This window comes from Mastomys coucha, unplaced genomic scaffold (genome assembly GCF_008632895.1).
Source record: "Mastomys coucha isolate ucsf_1 unplaced genomic scaffold, UCSF_Mcou_1 pScaffold23, whole genome shotgun sequence".
Lineage (NCBI taxonomy): Eukaryota > Metazoa > Chordata > Mammalia > Rodentia > Muridae > Mastomys > Mastomys coucha.
The window spans coordinates 94,009,627-94,015,392 of record NW_022196906.1 but is presented as its reverse complement, the minus strand read 5'-3'; the positions used below and the strand labels follow the sequence as shown (position 1 = coordinate 94,015,392).

At 40.9% G+C, this 5,766-nt stretch overlaps 1 pseudogene; it reads right to left on the bottom strand.

Annotated features, from left to right (window-relative positions):
* Nucleotides 1-462: 462 nt before the first annotated feature.
* Nucleotides 463-1,258, bottom strand: LOC116073574 (annotated as a pseudogene).
* Nucleotides 1,259-5,766: the final 4,508 nt, after the last annotated feature.

Genomic DNA, 5,766 nt, shown 5'->3' with positions numbered 1-5,766 from the left:
TTCAAGCTCTACTAAATACAAAACAAACAAACAAAGAAAAAGACTTTATATATTTATGTTCATTTAAGAAAATACTAGTAGTGATGTATTATTTTAAAATATACAGTTAATATGTTTGGAGTTATTTAAAATTTATATTGAGAAAAACCTATGTATTTTCAGTATTGCTGTAGACAAACATCTACGTAAGATTGTTAAATTGATTGTTTTATATCAAACAACTTTTATAATACTCATTTTTATTGTTGTAATATTTATAATTTTTAAAGAATATGACAAAAAAGGTATTGTAGGTATTGAAGGGGGAGTCTCTGGGAGGAACTGGGGTACAAAAGGGAAACAAGAATGCGATTTAACTCTAATTACTTAAAATATGTTTTTAAATGTTAACAAATTCAGATAAATTGAAATCATGTAAAAAAAAAGGGGGCGCAGCTTCACACTGGACACTTCATCTGGATTTCATTCAAAGCCACCGATCGTGTGGGCAATATCCGAGTTGGCCTCTGCTGACAGCGGTCCTTCTATCCCGAACTCAGTTACGTGGCAATTTGAAACCGTTGACATAAACAGGCATCTTGGTAGTACAGCACTCGCATGCAATGCAGCTTTCTCCAAGGTGTGGGGTCTCAGTCTGACTCGGTACTGGTTGTTCCTCTAGAACTTCTCCAAGCAGAGGCTGGGCCAAGTATGCAGCATAACCAGTGGCCAGTGAAGGGGCTTCATAAGCTACACCACGCATATCCACATAGCCTAGAAAACTTTCTCCATCAGTGTAGCCTCCAGTGACCATGGTGTTCCACAGGGGGTTCATCTCTGAGCGGTGGCTGTACATGGCCCTTGTCAACCATGAATGAATGGCTCTAGGGCTATAGCTATGTCCATCTCCCAACAGCTCTTCATCAGTCACCATCTGTCGGAGAACTTGCTTCAAACACTGGAAATCAGCATTGTCTCCTGAAAAACCCAGCAAGCATAGTACTGTCGTTCATTCCCATAAGATGAGAGATATTGCGGAAACGAGCCAGGGAGCCGTAGGAACCCAGCATGTCTGCAGCAGTCACCACTCCACAGTGGAACTTCACCCTGAGTACCGATGTCCCAGTCACCATGGGGTCTGGGTCCGAGTGATGGAACTCTCACAGGACGTGGACACTGGGTCTGTGAGGCCACTGGGGGTGGACAGGACGTGGTAAAACTGTCCAGGAGACAGTCTCCCAGCCCAGTGACCAACCTGCTACTTCCAAAATGCTTCCATTTTAGTTATCTCAGCTGAAGGAAAAATTGACTTTTAATATTTTTAAGTTTGTTGATTGTGTGTATGTGACTGTGTGTGTGTGTGTGTGTATGTGTGTGTAGCTCAGGACATTGTCTATATTGATATATATATATTCCATGAACACTCAAAAATATGTATTTTGTTGTTGAGTTAAAAGTTCTGTAAATATTGATTAGATTCTGTTAGATGAATGTATTATTATTTTATATCTTATTTTCTGTCTAGGTATTCCATTAATTTCTGTGAGGGGGGCTGCTGAAGTATCCAGTGTAATTGTGGGTTTATATATTTATGTATTTCTTATTTATTTAGCGTGTGTCAGGTAAATGTGCATGTTTGTGTGTGGTCTGTGGGGGTCACAAGTCAACCTTGGGTGTCATTATTTAGGAGCTGTTATTTACTTATTTATTTTTATTTCATGTGTAAGAGTATTTGCCTGTATGTGTGTATGCATACCATTTGTGTGCCTGGTACCAGTGGAGGCCAGAAGAGGGCATCAGATTTCCTGAAACTGAAGTTAATGGGCAGTTGTGTGCCTCTAAATGGATGCTGGAAACTGAACCTGGGTCCTTTGCAAGAACATCAAATTCTCTTAACTGCTGAGCCATTTCTCCAGCTTTTAGGAATTGCTTTTAAAGACAGGGTCTCTCACAAGGGCCTGGAGATGGCTGATTAGGCTTGGCTGGCTAGCTGGTAAAGCCTAGGTATCTAGACTTCCCTGTCTCCTCATGTTTGGATTGCAAGCATGCACCTTGATGGCATCCATTACTTGGGCAGAGGACTAAAGACAAATCCTTGTGCTTTTGTGACATGTACTTTCCTGGCTAGGCTAGCTCCTCAGACCTTCTATTTTACTTTTGATATACATATTCTATAGTGTGCTGTTCAGCACATATACATTTAGAGTTACTATTTCCAGTATAGCTGCTTTTTTTTAGTCATTGAATAATGTCCCTTTTCTGTTTCTAGTAATTTCTTACCCCCCAGTCTTTTTTTGATGTTACCATAGTTATTTTTGTGTTTTCTGAATGTCTTGCATAATATATAGATATTATACCTTTCTAGTTTCTGCCAGCCAACATCCTTATGCTGGAAGTGAGTTTCTTGAAGGCAGCGTGTAGTTGATCCACTCTGCCAGTCTCTGCCTTTTAATTGATGTATTTAAAGAACTCATTTTTAATATAACTGTTTATACATTGGTAGTCTCAATCTCCCTTTTATTTTTTGGTTCTCTTTTTGTGCCTTCTGTTATAAGTTTTCTGTTTTATTTGTCCTAGTGACTGTTGAATTTACTGGACACTTTTAAAATAAAAAAATACAGAGCTATTTAGATTTGGATAAAGACTGACTGGAAAGTACAGAGATTTCCAAGATATCTTGGACTCACTCGTCAATGGTTTCACTCATTCTCCTCTCTCCAAGGGTTACCACAATGAAGCTACATCTACATCTCTGATCACTGTGAGTCCATTCATTATGGGCTCAAACATTAAAAGCAGTCAATGTAGGAGAAATCTGTATTAAATCACCTCCTACCATTAAAACTCAGGGAATGTTGCTAAAGAGGATAGGAAAAATGTAAGGGCTGGACAACAAATGGCAAGGAGTGTTGTGAGGTGTTGTCTTCTGGGCAGGACACGGCTACCGCAGTCATGTCCTTATAGCAAGGCGCTTCCATTTCATTTTCTAAATCTCCAGGAAACCCCCAGCTTTCCGCTCACTCAGGAGTCTGCATTTTAGCATCTGAAGCTTCAACTCAGGGTGATGTAATGTAAACATGCCACAAACCCAGCACTCTTCTTAGGGCCTGGGAAGGGAATAGATATTTATTGGGTAGTTTTAATGGCCAGGAATCATCCTAGGGTGACTTTAATAAAATCTCACTTAATCCTTCCTCAGAAGAACTTTGGAAATAAATGGCATTACTTTCACTGGACAGCTAAGGGCTTAAACAGCTCACCACATTCACAAAGACACCAAACAAGGTCAGCAGCATGCAGACACACATCTATCCATCCATCTCTTAAATGTTTTCATTTCAATCAACTAGCCTTAGTTATGTGACTATTACATCATTTATCCCTGTTTATACCATTTTGGAAGGTTAACTTTATCTTCACTGAACTATCAGTGACCATTAGCTTTTCTATTTTTAATGTAAAACTACTGTTAAATGGATACCAACAAACATAAAAATGAGGTAGGCAGATGGTGCACACTGTTAATCCCTGCACTCAGGAGGCAGAGGCTGGTGGATGTCTCTGAATCTGAGGTCCAGGACTGTCAGACTACATAGAGAAAACGTGTTTCAAGCAAACAACAACAACAACAACAACAAAACTGAAAAAAAAAAAAAAACCAACTAACCAATCAACCGAACCACACACACAAACAACAACAAACAAAAACAAAAAACAAACAAACAAAACAAAACAAAACAAAAAAAAATCAACCCAACCCAACCCAAAATAACCCCTCCCCAAAACCAAAAACCAACCCCCCAAACCCAAAAACATAAAAATGATAGATACTTATGGGGTACCATATGACGCTTTGATATTCGTCTATGTTATCTAGTGTTCAAATCAGGCTAAATAGATCACTCTTCAAACACTTGTAATACGTGGAAGCCTTTTCTGGGGAAAACAAAGTCCTCTGTTTTAGGTTTTTAAAATCTATAGGACTTTCTTGTTAATATCCATACTATGGTGCAGTAGCATATCAGAACTTCTTGCTCCTACCCAACTATCATTTAACTGTTAACTTTTAATGTACTTAAGAGGGAGATGAGTAGTTGGATTGCCCACATAAGCCAAGATGACCATTTGGGGCTGCCTTCTACTATTAGTGTGTATGTTTGCATGTGCACACATGTACAGGTACATGTGTGCACCCATACCTGTGGAGGATAGACATCAATGGCAGGTGTCTTCCTCAGTCGTTCATCACCTTAGTATTTTTGAGACAAGGTTTCTCAGTAAGCCCAGAGCTAACTCATTGGCTAGAGAAGCTTCTATAGAGCTTCTGGGATGAGTTTGTCTCCCATCCACCCTCGTGCTGAGGTTTCAGACAAGCGACTGGGTCAGGCTTTTGTACGTTGGAGTTGAGAATTCGAACTCCTTTATTGACAGATCTGTATCCTCAACCTCACTACGACTCAGTTATTGTGACTACAGGAATCACTCCAAGGGGTGGTCCTCATATGTTTAGATGCTTGAGTATCACTTTAGATGCTACTCAAAAGGACTCATCTCTAAGATTCTTCAGGATGTTTAACTTGGCCTGGTTTGGGGGAGGGGTTGGGAACTTTTAAAACAATTGTCCGGAGCAATATGAAAGGTAAGGGAGAACTGGGAAACAATACCTTACAAGAAAATTTGAGGGAGTGGCACTTGAAATTGAACCATGAAGTGTCTCAAGTTCTAGTGAGAAGGGGTGGGTGTGGAGGGTAGGGTAGAAAGGGTGTAGAGGGGGTGGGGTGCCAGATATTTCTTGCAAATTCCATCGACTTGGCTTCTTTCGTTTATAGTCTAGGGTGAATCTTTTCACCAACTCACTTACTCCCCAAGTCCACTTAGCATTCTGCATAGAAAGTGAGTGTCAAGGGCAGCGGTAACAGTGGGAGTCTCCCTTCCCAGCGGTCCTACTGTCATGCAAATGAGGGCAGTCTTGATTGGACAGTGTTGGTGGAGGCGGGGTGTAGGGTGGCAGTTTAGGATTTGAGTGTCCCAGAGCTTCTCTGTTTGGGCCAGGTTTCCATTGGCAACTGGTTCCCTTTCCAGTCTTTCTGCAATGGTCTTCCCTTTACAAAGATTATATTTCAGATAAGAAGAAATCAAGAACCCAATTCTCTAAAAGAGTCAGAATATTTGGCAACATCCATATCTAATCTTTCAGTGGCCATAGTCAGCGGGCAGGACCACAGTGGTGGTTCTGACTGGGCAGTGGTGGTGCACACCTTTAATCCCAGCACTTGGGAGGCAGAGGCAGGCAATTTCTGAGTTCAAGGCCAGCCTGGTCTACAAAGTAAGTTCCAGGACAGCCAGGGCTATACAGAGAAATCTTGTCTTGAAACTGCCCCCTCACCACCACCCCCCCCCAAAAAAAACCAAAAATCAAAAAACCAGTGGAGGTTCTGTTTAGAACACTTATTGCCTCATTACTCACATGTGTTGCTGCCTTGTCAGGCTGCATTTGCCATCAACCCAACAAATGATTACATATATGCTAAATGTAGCTGTGTGAAATTTTTTTGTTTTGTTTTGTTTTTCAAGACAGGGTTTGTAACCGGGCTTGGTGCCGCACGCCTTTAATCCCAGCACTTGGAAGGCAGAGGCAGGTGGATTTCTGAGTTCGAGGCCAGCTTGGTCTACAACGTGAGCTAGCTCCAGGACAGCCAGGGCTATACAGAGAAACTCTGTCTCAAACAACAAAACAAGACAAAACAAAACAAAACAAAACAAACAAACAAACAAAAACAAACTTCA